General features: G+C 44.7%; 1 protein-coding gene across 4 annotated transcripts in view; it reads right to left on the bottom strand.

The window, feature by feature from the left end:
* Positions 1–12,726, bottom strand: part of COQ8A (coenzyme Q8A) — a 50,063-nt gene that overhangs the window by 24,212 nt on the left and 13,125 nt on the right. The window lies entirely within an intron of this gene.

Here is a 12,726-nt window from a genome sequence, read left to right as displayed (position 1 = left end):
CAGAAAAACAACTAAATGAAGTAGAGATAGGCAACCTTCCAGAAAAAGAATTCAGAATAATGATAATGAAGATGATACAGGACCTCGGAAAAAGAATGGAGGCAAAGATCGAGAAGATGCAAGAAATGTTTAACAAAGACCTAGAAGAATTAAAGAACAAACAAACAGACATGAACAATACAATAACTGAAATGAAAACTACACTAGAAGGAATCAATAGCAGAATAACTGAGGCAGAAGAACGGATAAGTGACTTGGAAGACAGAATGGCAGAATTCACTGCTGCAGAACAGAATAGAGAAAAAAGAATGAAAAGAAATGAGGACGGCCTAAAAGGCCTCTGGGAAAACATTAAATGCAACAACATTAGCATTATACGCATCCCAGAAGGAGAAGAGAGAGAGAAAGGACCAGAGAAAAGATTTCAAGAGATTATAGTCGAAAACTTCCCTAACATGGCAAAGGAAATAGCCACCCAAGTCCAGGAAGCGCAGCAACTCCCATACAGGATAAACCCAAGGAGAAACACACCAAGACACACAGTAATCAAATTGGCAAAAAATTAAAGACAAAGAAAAATTATTGAAAGCAGCAAGGGAAAAACGACAAATAACTTACAAGGGAACTCTCATAACGTTAACAGCTGATTTCTCAGCAGAAATTCTACAAGCCAGAAGGGAGTGGCATGATATACTTAAAGTGATGAAAGGAAGAACCTACAACCAAGATTACTCTACCACGCAAGGATCTCATTCAGATTTGACAGAGAAATCAAAAGCTTTACAGACAAGCAAAAGCTAAGAGAATTCAGCACCACCAAACCAGCTCTACAACAAATGCTAAAGGCACTTCTCTAAGTGGGAAACACAAGAGAAGAAAAGGACCTACAAAAACAAACCCAAAACAATTAAGAAAATGGTCATAGGAACATACATATTGATAATTACCTTAAACGTGAATGGATTAAATGCTCCAACCAAAAGACACAGGCTTGCTGAATGGATACAAAAACAAGACCCATATATATGCTGTCAACAAGAGACCCACTTCAGACCTAGGGACACATACAGACTGAAAGTGAGGGGATGGAAAAAGATATTCCATGCAAATGGAAATCAAAAGAAAGCTGGAGTAGCAATACTCATATCAGGTAACATACACTTTAAAATAAAGAATGTTACAAGAGACAAGGAAGAACACTACATAATGATCAAGGGATCAATCCAAGAAGAACATATAACAATTATAAATATATATGCACCCAACATAGGAGACCTCAATACATAAGGCAACTGCTAACAGCTATAAAAAAGGAAATTGACAGTAACACAATAATAGTGGGGGACTTTAACACCTCACTTACACCAATGGACAGATCATCCAAAATGAAAATAAATAAGGAAACAGAAGCTTTAAATGACACAATAGACCAGATAGATTTAATTGATATTTATAGGACTTTCCATCCAAAAACAGATTACACTTTCTTCTCAAGTGTGCATGGAACATGCTCCAGGATAGATCACATCCTGCATCACAAATCAAGCCTCAGTAAATTTAAGAAAATTTAAATCATATCAAGCATCTTTTCCGACCACAATGCTATGAGATTAGAAATGAATTACAGGGGGAAAAACATAAAAAACACAAACACATGGAGGCTAAACACTACGTTACTAAATAACCAAGAGATCACTGAAGAAATCAAAGAGGAAATCAAAAAATACCTAGAGACAAATGACAATGAAAACACAACAATCCAAAACGTATGGGATGCAGCAAAAGCAGTTCTAAGAGGGAAGTTTATGGCTATACAAGCCTAGCTCAAGAAACATGCAAAATCTCAAATAAATAATCTAACCTTACACCTAAAGGAACTAGAGAAAGAACAAACAAAACCCAAAGTTAGCAGAAGGAAAGAAATCATAACGATCACAGCAGAAATAAATGAAACAGAAACAAAGAAAACAATAGCAAAGATCAATAAAACTAAAAGCTGGTTCTTTGAGAAGATAAACAAAATTGATAAACCATTAGCCAGACTCATCAAGAAAAAGAAGGAGAGGACTCAAATCAATAAAATTAGAAATGAAAAAGGAGAAGTTACAACAGACACCGCAGAAATACAAAGCATCCTAAGAGACTACTACAAGCAACTCTATGCCAATAAAATGGACAAATTCTTAGAAAGGTATAACCTTCCAAGACTGAACCAGGAAGAAATAGAAAATATGAACAGACCAATCACAAGTAATGAAATTGAAACTGTGATTAAAAATCTTCCAAAAAAAAAAGTCCAGGACCAGATGGCTTCACAGGTGAATTCTATCAAACATTTAGAGAAGAGCTAACACCTATCCTTCTCAAACTCCTCCAAAAAATTGTGGAGGAAGGAACACTCTCAAACTCATTCTATGAGGCCACCATCACCCTGATACCGAAACCAGACAAAGATACTACAATAAAAGAAAATTACAGACCAATATCACTGATGAATATAGATGCAAAAATCCTCAACAAAATACTGTCAAACAGAATCCAACAGGACATTAAAAGGATCATACACCATGATCAAGTGGGATTTATCCCAGGGATGCAAGGATTCTTCAATATACGCAGATCAATCAATGTGATACACCATATTAACACACTGAAGAATAAAAATCATACGATCATCTCAATAGATGCAGAAAAAGCTTTTGACAAAATTCAACACCTATTTATGACAAAAACTCTCCAGAAAGTGGGCACAGAGGGAACCTACCTCAACATGATAAAGACCATATATGACAAACCCACAGCAAACATCATTCTCAAATGTGAAAAACTGAAAGCATTTCCTCTAAGATCAGGAACAAGACAAGGATGTCCACTCTCACCACTATTATTCAACACAGTTTTGGAAGTCCTAACCTTGGCAATCAGAGGAAAAAAAAGAAATAAAAGGAATACAAATTGGAAAAGAAGAAGTAAAACTGTCTCTGTTTGCAGATGACATGATACTATACATGGCGAATCCTAAAGATGCCACCAGAAAACTACTAGAGCTAATCAATGAATTTGGTAAAGTTGCAGGATACAAAATTAATGCACAGAAATCTCTTGCATTCCTATACACTAATGATGAAAAATCTGAAAGAGAAATTAAGGAAACACTCCCATTTATCACTGCAACAGAAAGAATAAAATACCTAGGAATAAACCTACCTAGGGAGACAAAAGACCTGTATCAGAAAACTATAAGACACTGATGAAAGAAATTAAAGATGATACCAACAGATGGAGAAATATAGCATGTTCTTGGATTGGAAGAATCAATATTGTGAAAATGACTACACTACCAAAAGCAATCTACAGATTCAATCCAATCCCTATCAAATTACCAATGGCATTTTTTACAGAACTAGAACAAAAAATCTTAAAATTTGTATGGAGACACAAAAGACCCCGAATAGCCAAAGCAGTCTTGAGGGAAAAAAATGGAGCTGGAGGAATCAGACTCCCTGACTTCAGACTATACTACAAAGCTACAGTAATCAAGACAATATGGTACTGGCACAAAAACAGAAACATAGATCAATGGAACAAGATAGAAAGCCCAGAGGTAAACGCACGCACCTATGGTCAACTAATCTATGACAGAGGAGGCAAGGATATACAATGGAGAAAAGACAGTCTCTTCAATAAGTGGTGCTGGGAAAACTGGACAGCTACATGTAAAAGAATGAAATTAGAACACTCCCTAACACCATACACAAAAATTAACTCAAAATGGATTATAGAGCTAAATGTAAGACCAGACACTATAAAACTCTTAGAGGAAAACATAGGAAGAACACTCTTTGACATAAATCACAGCAAGATCTTTTTTGATCCACCTCCTAGAGTAATGGAAATAAAGGCAAAAATAAACAAATGGGACCTAATGAAACTTAAAAGCTTTTGCACAGCAAAGGAAACCATAAACAAGATGAAAAGACAACCCTCAGAATGGGAGAAAATATTTGCAAACAAATCAACGGACAAAGGATTAATCTCCAAAATATATAAACAGCTCATGCAGCTCAATATTAAAAAAATAAACAACCCAATCCAAAAATGGGCAGAAGACCCAAATAGACATTTCTCTAAAGAAGACATACAGGTGGCCAAGAAGCACATGAAAAGCTGCTCAACATCACTAATTATTAGAGAAATGCAAATCAAAACTACAATGAGGTATCACTTCACACCAGTTAGAATGGGTTTCATCCGAAAATCTACAAACAACAAATGCTGGAGAGGGTGTGGAGAAAAGGGAACCCTCTTGCACTGTTGGTGGGAATGTAAATTGATACAGCCACTATGGAGAACAGTATGGAGTTCCTTAAAAAACTAAAAATAGAACTACCATATGATCCAGCAATCCCACTACTGGACATATACCCAGAGAAAACCATAATTCAAAAAGACAGATGCACCCCAATGTTCAGTGCAGCACTATTTACAAGAGTCAGGTCATGGAAGCAACCTAAATGCCCATCGACAGATGAACGGATAAAGAAGTTGTGGTACATATATACAATGGAATATTACTCAGCCATAAAAAGGAATGAAATTGGGTCATTTGTAGGGACGTGGATGGACCCAGAGACTGTCATACAGAGTGAAGTAAGTCAGAAAGAGAAAAACAAATATCGTTTATTAACGCATGTATGTGGAACCTAGAAGAATGGTACAGATGCACCGGTTTGCAGGCAGAAATTGAGACACAGATGTAGAGAACAAACGTATGGACACCAAGGGGGGAAAGTTGCGGGGGTGGGTGCGTGATGAATTGGGCGATTGGGATTGATATGTATACGCTGATGTGCATAAAATCGATGACTAATAAGAACCTGCTGTATAAAAAATTAAAAAATAAAAAGATTTCCCCCTGAAAACCAACAGGGAGATCGTTCAGTATATAAAAGGATTTAAAGGGAAAAAATAAAATAGGTAAACAATGACAACAACAATAACTAAAAAAAAGAACCTGAGCTTCATTAAGTCCTGAAACCAGGTGTGTGATCTCAGTTAGAAGACTGTGGGTTTTGGCCGGGTTCGAGTCCCGGCTGCATGGGTTCAAGTCCCAATCAGGGTTTTGACCGGGTTTGAGTCCTGGCCACATGGGTTCAAGTCCCAGTCTGAGGTGCATGGTTTCAGGAACACCTGCTCCGGTAGCAGTTCCCTGCAGGGACCCAGGGGCCCCAAGCCCAACTCCTCAGGGGCTGCCTGTCCCTGCCCAGCCACTCTTGTTCTGCCCAAGGAAGCCTCTGACAGACACCCACCAAGGGACAACCAGAGCCCCTCCCCGCCCTCAGACTCAACTCTTCCCCAAGCCAGTGTTTTCAAACTGCAGTCCAGACCACAGAGCAATGCACTTGGAAAATCCTAACCAGCATTAAAAACAACACCAACATGATGTCGGACAGGGAAGCATCAGGGCACACTGCGGGCAGGACTGGGGCTGAAACCTGGTTCCCCTCCGCGTGCGCATGCGCTCTCTTCTTTCTCCTGGGTCACAGCATAAAACGTGTTTATGTCAGGGTCAAAGAAGTGGAAAGCCAGAGTACACAGGGTGCTGCACAGGGTTGGGTGTGTCTCCCAAGCATTTCTCAAGACCTACCTGGAGCTGTGTGCTGGGAGGGATAAGATAAGGTAAAATAAGGTGGCTGAACAAAAAACAAAAAGGAAAGGAGCAGGAGAACCCAGAGTGGGAGGGAGCAGTCTGGCCAGGGGGCAGGGAGGAGCTGGGATCTGCCAGGAGTCTCAGAGATAAGATAAGAGGAGCAGGTGTGGAAGGCACAGCAGGCAGGAGACCTGCAGGAACAAATCTCTTCACAAACGCATGGAGGCTGACTTGAGAAGGGCCCGAATTAACAGAAGCACAGACAGGAAGGTCAGGCGAGAGCACTGACAAGGATCTGAACCAGAACTCTCGTGCCTTCCAGAAACCTCAGGCTCACTCCCACCTGCCCTTCATGGGGAACCAGCCCCAGTCAGTCCAAAGACTCCTGCCCAGATCCGCTCTGCTCCTGAGCATGAGACACAGCTACTTTTATTTAAAAGGAGAGCTGTAGTGATAGCCAGAGAAACCCAGGAATGCACAGGAGCCTAGAAAGTTAAAATGACCCACCACAACCTGCCCTCTAAGAACGCTTCACCTTCATAGGAAAGCAGCGCCCAGGCACTGGGCTTCATCTTCTTTTAATCTTTATAAACAACCTCAATGACATGGATGTTATTGCCCCCATTTCACAAAGGAGAAAACCAAAGTCAGAGAGGTTAACTAACTGGCTGAGGTCATTCAGCTCCCGAACAGTGGCCCTGGGGTCTGATACCTGCCCTCCGCTGCTCTGTGCCCACCACACCACACTGCTTCCCCAGATGCTCGGGCCACCAACTCCAAGGCACCCCCATAGGGACAGGGTACTGATTAGACACAAGTGGACCTCCTGTACCCTAATCAAAGCCAAGGAGGTTTTTGGAAGGTGACCAAACCGTTGAAGGAGACGGGAGAGAGAAGGGGGAGCTAGCCCTGCCCATCACCTGGTGCTGTTTCACACCCTGGGCTCCACTCTGGGCTTCTGCACCTTATGGCAGTCAACAAGTGTGAGCCCCATAGACCAAATGTCTAGGACTGGGAAAACAGCATGTCATCAGAGCTCAGATGCAGCTGCTGCCAGCTCTCAACAGCTCCCCTGCCCCTGGCCCCGGACACACACAGACACATTTCACTCTTAAGGAAAGAGGTTTTTGAAAGAGACATCAGGGACATGCAATGGCAGAGGCCAGGGCCCCAGCCCCATCTGTTCAGAAAGACCCCTGCTGGTGGACCATCCACCATACCCCACTGCCCCAGGGGTCCCCAGAAACAGGCTTTCCCCTTGCTCACCTCTAAATCCAATCCGGATAACCAAGGCAACGGTCTCCCATAAGCCACAAACCTGGATAATTTCAAAACCTCACCTTGTCTGGTAACGGATATAAGACCTATTTAACTCAGACTTTGTTTTCAGGCTTAAAACTAATTCTGCCTAGATTTCTCATCCAAGTTATCATACCCACAAACTAAAGTTTCACTAGAGCAAAGCTGATAAGTGATTTTTTTGGCCAGTTTCCCCTGCCCTGGCTCTGCAGTTCATTGTGAAATACCCATTTCTGGTCCTGCACTCTGCAGCTGCAGCTCTGGAACCCACCAGACTCCAGTCCTAACTTTTCTGGTCTCTAAGTATGTCAGCTCTGAGCATAGTTCTGTGATGGGTCAGGATTATACCTACTTTATGACGATGATTTTTTTAAAATTCAAAAGAGGAAACAATGTTAAATAAACTGACCAAGTTTTTTATTAGATTCCTGCATTTGAGACATATGAGTAATAATGAGTAATAATGGTCTCCTGCAATATTTTCCTAACTGTATTTTCCTCTTTTTTTTTTTTTTTTTTGTGGTACGCGGGCCTCTCACTGTTGTGGCCTCTCCCGTTGCGGAGCACGGGCTCCGGACGCGCAGGCTCAGCGGCCATGGCTCACGGGCCCAGCCGCTCCGCGGCATGTGGGATCTTCCCGGACCGGGGCACGAACCCGTGTCCCCTGCATCGGCAGGCGGACTCTCAACCACTGCACCACCAGGGAAGCCCTTCCTAACTCTTTTAGTTCACATATCCCACTTTCAAAGTGGAAAATAAATACGTCATCTTTAAAAAGTACACATTAAAAATTAATTAGCTATGCCTTTCTTCCTGCCTGAACGGTTGTGTCCTCATACCGGAGAACTTTCCATGGGTTCCCGTCTCACCCGGGACAGCGAGTGCCGTCATGGAGGAGGAGAACTAGAGCCAGCTCCCTGGGAAGGCAGGCTCCATCCACATGGAAATGACATCACGGAAAGCTACCATCCCGCTACTATGGGGCAGTCCCTCCCCTTCTCACATTAACAGATGCTGCTCATAAACAGTCTGTCGTTGTGAGCAGATTCACAGGTGGATGCACATTTCAAAACCGCAGCCCGTGCCAGCCCCCTTAAGGATTATTTACCTAATGTTCAAGGAACGCTGTCCCCAAACCTCCCCACATGCTGCTCTGCTGGGTACAAAGTGACCTTAGTCAATACCAGGTATTCTTTTGCAAAGGAGTGCCTACCCTCAAGGAGCAGGGGTGGGAAGGCAAACAACTGCCAGAGGAAATACCTTTCCAGAACTTCGTTCACCTCCTGGTTTTCAAAAATTGGCTCTCATAAACCCTACTTCTAATGCACCAGGATCCCAACGTGACTCAGAATTCAGCTGTCCTGAATGGTGGGGCAAACCCCGCAAAAGGAATGCACGAGCGCCAGGCACTCAGCTACACCAGCACGCATTTTCATCAGGACCTTAAGGAAATGAAAATCAAAAACGTGTTTTGGGGGCTTTTGATTTTCAAAAGCCAAGATACATTAATCACAAGTTTAAAATCTTATCCTCACCACGATTTCATCTACAAGTATTAGAGTCCTCACCCACCCCGCTTCACCCTGCTGGTCCTTGAATGGGTTTTCGGGACCTCACGGAGGAGCAATACAGGGATGGAGGGCGCATTCAGGCTCTTCACCCACTTGCCCTAGAACGCCTGGGCGCCGCCCTGTCTCCTCTGAGCGAGCACCAATGAATACAGCGGTGAGGGTGGAGGACGGGCACTCACATTTGGGAGTGCCCACTAGGTACCAGCACCAAAATAGTCATTTGGTCAACTCTTTGAACACCTGTTCACTGATGTCTCCGCCCAGTGCTCTGGGTTAGTCTGTGCAGGTTCTGGGATAAACCTGCCCTTGGCCCCGGGGTGCTCACAGCTGCAGGAGCACGCAGGCACATCTATAACGGGCACAGACACCACGGAGACGGCCAGAGGCCCACTGAGGCCGACACACGAGGACCAGGTGCAGAGGAGGCAGCTGAGCAGCGGCAAAGCCTGGGAGCCTGGACAGCTCAGCCACTGACACTACGTGTGCTGCTCGCCTCTTCACCCTCCATAGCAGGAGGGGGCTTCAGGTGGGTCACCAGGCCCCTTTTCCAGCCCTAACATGCTAAAGTGCTATAAAGGAAGTGAACAAAGTTGTTGTCTAGAGAGAGAAAGAACTGGAATAAATACAGCTCACCACTCCCCAGGGACACAGACTGAGAAAGAAGCACAGCCAGTGTCCCCTGACATGAGCCCTCGAGCTCCAAGAGGAAACTTTCCTGCTGAACCCTCACTCTCTGACCTTCCCGAAGACATTTCTGAGATACCATTTCATTCATGTTGAAAAACAGACTCAGAGACGCCATTAGCTGGAAATTATCTGGGGTATGAGGACCTTCAAATCTAGTCTCCAAAACTAAAAAAAAAAAACCAAAACAAACAAAAAAACCACCAAGTGATGCCTACCTGGCCAGATGCAATAAGATGTATCAGCAGCAATGAGTTGTGTTCTTTTTAAAAATATATGGAAATTCCCTGGTGGTCCAGTGGTTAGGACTTAGCACTTTCACTGCAGTGGCCCAGGTTCAAGCCCTGGTCGGGGAACTAAGATCCTGCAAGCCGTGTGGCACGGCCAAAAATAAATACATACACACATACATACATAAAAGAGGCAATCCTGACAAGCACTAAGCAAATGAAGGCATCATAAACCTTTCCACCAGGACCCACATGGGGGAATTTTATTTGGGGGGAGGGTTCCCATATGCACCCCCAAGCCCCCCCTTCACAGCCAGAACTCACCATCTGTCACTTGTCTCTTCTCATGAGGTGACAATAAGCCAGGGACAGTGCATGAATTTACTGAGCCACTGTTCAACCCCCTTCGTAAGTATAAAGTGTGACAAGGCAGACCAGCTCCCATCCAAGCAGAGCCAGAGTGTCTATACCTCTAAAAGCCAGCACGCCCTCCTCTTGTCTCTTCCCATCCTGAGCTGCCTCGGAAGCCATGGGATGACTGGTGTAAGGACCCAAAAGCAAGCTGCCCAGCAAGCCCTTTGTCTTAGGGAGTGTGTGTGAAGCTCACTGAAAAGCCTTTTCCTGAGCGGGCTTCGTCCCGCAGCTGCTGCATGCGCACCAGCCAATGGCCCACAGGCATCAAGCTCGGCATGTCCAGAACTTACCTCACCCCCCTTACCCCGCCCACCCCATGCTCCCCGTCCTGAGCACTGCGACCACCCCCCACGTCTCTCCAACCCTTCCCACTTCCCCTAGTCCCCCAGGGTGCTCCCAGCTGGGCAACCGCAGCAGCCCCTAACTGGTCTCTCTGGCCCCCGCCTTGCACAGGAACGCATGTCTTTCCTCCTCACCAGATCTCAACTCAAACAGCACCTCTTCTGGGATGCCCTCCCCAACATGTCCCATCCCTAAAGCCCATCCATGTCCCCCACGGCTCCCTGTTCTTTCCCCAAGGTAGCAGTGACCATGCTCTAAACCTGCCTATGTACCCGTCTTCCCGCCACACTGGGCTGTCAGCCAGAGGAGGGCACAGACCACATCTGTTGTCCCCTCTCTGTATCTCCAGCAACTAGCACCATGCTTGACACAGAGCAGACAGAAATGAGCTCAGCTGGTCCCCCCAAGGTTTAAGAAAGCCTGCCATTTCTGGAACTGACTCACACCTGCTTGCATTTTTAATCTGCACGTGGAATCAAAGGTCTCTTAGGAGCCTGGTCTGAGGCAGGGTTCTCAGGCTTTAGTGGGCATCAGAACCACTCGGGAGACTTGCTGAAACACAGACCGCTGTACCGCCGCCCTGGGTTTCTGATTCTGTAGGTCTAAGATGGGGCCTGGAAACCTCTATTTCTAACAAATTCCCACCTGCTGCTGCTGGTGGTCCTAGAAACGTACCTTAAGAACCCTGTTCTGGAGGAAGAGGGGAAAAGGGAACAGAGGTGGCCCAAGCCCAAGGTCAGGCAGGAAGTCTAAACAGGGATCCTTTCCTAAAAGTTTCTCCCTGCTACTCGCTCCCCAAAAGTCTGGCTTTGTCCTTAAGTGGAAACCTTCCACCTGCCCCTTCCTTTCCCACTACTCCCTCAAGAAACTGAAAAAAGAACATGGGAAATGAATGGGCTTAAAGACAATGGCCCACAGATCCAGCCACCAAAGGAATCTCAAGATTGTCACTTTAGTACTCCTGGGAAAGAGGGAGGCCCCAGGGCAGGGGCTCACAGGTGGCCCTCTGCCCCCTCCCAGCTAAGGACAATCTTTTTACTTTGGGCATGAACAGTCTGTGTGGACACTGGAAAGTTCCTTTACATTCTTGAAATTTTTCTTTTTTTCTTTTCCTCTTAGAAAAAGGAAATACAGTCGACTGTTTCCTCCAAGGACTCAGAAGAGTATATGTGTTAGGGGAAAGACTTGGATTTCTGAACCAAAAATCCATGAATTTCTTTAGATGTGCCCTTCGCCTCGGCCTTTAAAAGCACACCCCAGGGCCCATCACTCAAATATCTCAGGCACTCCAGGCTTCTACATAGTGAGGTCTGGCTTCCGGGTCCGTCTGGCAGCAGGTTCAGAAACATCCTAATACATATCAATTTTCAAAGGCAACTAAAAACATGAAGAAGAACCCAGGGGAAGATATAAAGAGCCTCTGTCCCCCCCTCAAATCCCACCTCATAGCCTCCCCCTCCCCTGTCAGTCAGCCCCAGCCAGGCCTGGTGAGTCAACTTTCTATGGTGAGAGACAGGCCACTAGGGTCATTCATCCCCCACAGCTGCAAGTCACCTCTGGAATGCCCCAAACCTGCATGTCTACCACTAAAGTCCCCTTTCCCTGTCTCCTTCCCAGGCCATCCTGCCTGAAAGTTATCTAAGCATCCAGCCAAATTCTGTCAAACTGCATTTCCTTAACCGTGGATGTGTGATAATGCAGCCCCAAGAATGGAAATGACAACATTGTCTAAGACTGGCTACATAAACAGTGGTACACCCATTAGATGGACTGCTATGCAGCCATCTAAAATGACACTGTGGAAGGTATTTATTGACAAATAAGAAAGTTTACTATATATTCCCATGTAGGAAAAACGCAGGTTACAAAACAGTATTATCCTTTATTTTGGAGGGAGGGAGGGAGGGAGGGAGGGAGATGGATGATAGAAACAGAGCATGCAAAACAGGAACAGTGGTTTTCTCTGGGTGGTGGGGTGATAGATTCTTATTACTTTATTTCCTAAAATTTTCTACAAAGAACATGTACTACTTTTATAACAGAAAATAAGTTATATAAAAATAATCTTAAATATCTGTTGTTAAAATAAAAGCAAGCACACAAAGGTGTGATTTAAAGAAACTATCCCACATCCCTGAAGCGTTTGTCCTGGGCGGGATGGGCAGAGGGTTAGATAGCAAATCAGAGTGCTATAAATACTACCTCTCTACACCCTTTAGCCACTGTCCTTCATCAGCAAACAACTGCCCCTGACAGGCCACCAGGAAGGTGGAACACGGCCACCCCACTTTTGGGAAAGAGGCTCAACTGTGCTGCTCAGAAAGTGGTGAGAAAACCACTTGGCAGAGGCAGGTCTAATGCCGGCCCCTGTGTTCAAAGATAGAAATAATTAACGGTACTTTCCCCAAAACAGGATCCTAGTTTACAATAATGTAGTTAGTGCAGTGATCACATTTTTCTGAACCGAAAGTTAAGACATGTATGGGCTGGCAAAAAATTTGTTTGGGTTTTTCCGTAACATGACTGGTGCCCTTTT

The sequence above is a fragment of the Tursiops truncatus genome, chromosome 1, assembly GCF_011762595.2.
Source record: "Tursiops truncatus isolate mTurTru1 chromosome 1, mTurTru1.mat.Y, whole genome shotgun sequence".
Taxonomy (NCBI): domain Eukaryota; kingdom Metazoa; phylum Chordata; class Mammalia; order Artiodactyla; family Delphinidae; genus Tursiops; species Tursiops truncatus.
Note: the sequence above shows the minus strand (reverse complement) of the source record. Positions and strands in the feature narration are given on the sequence as shown.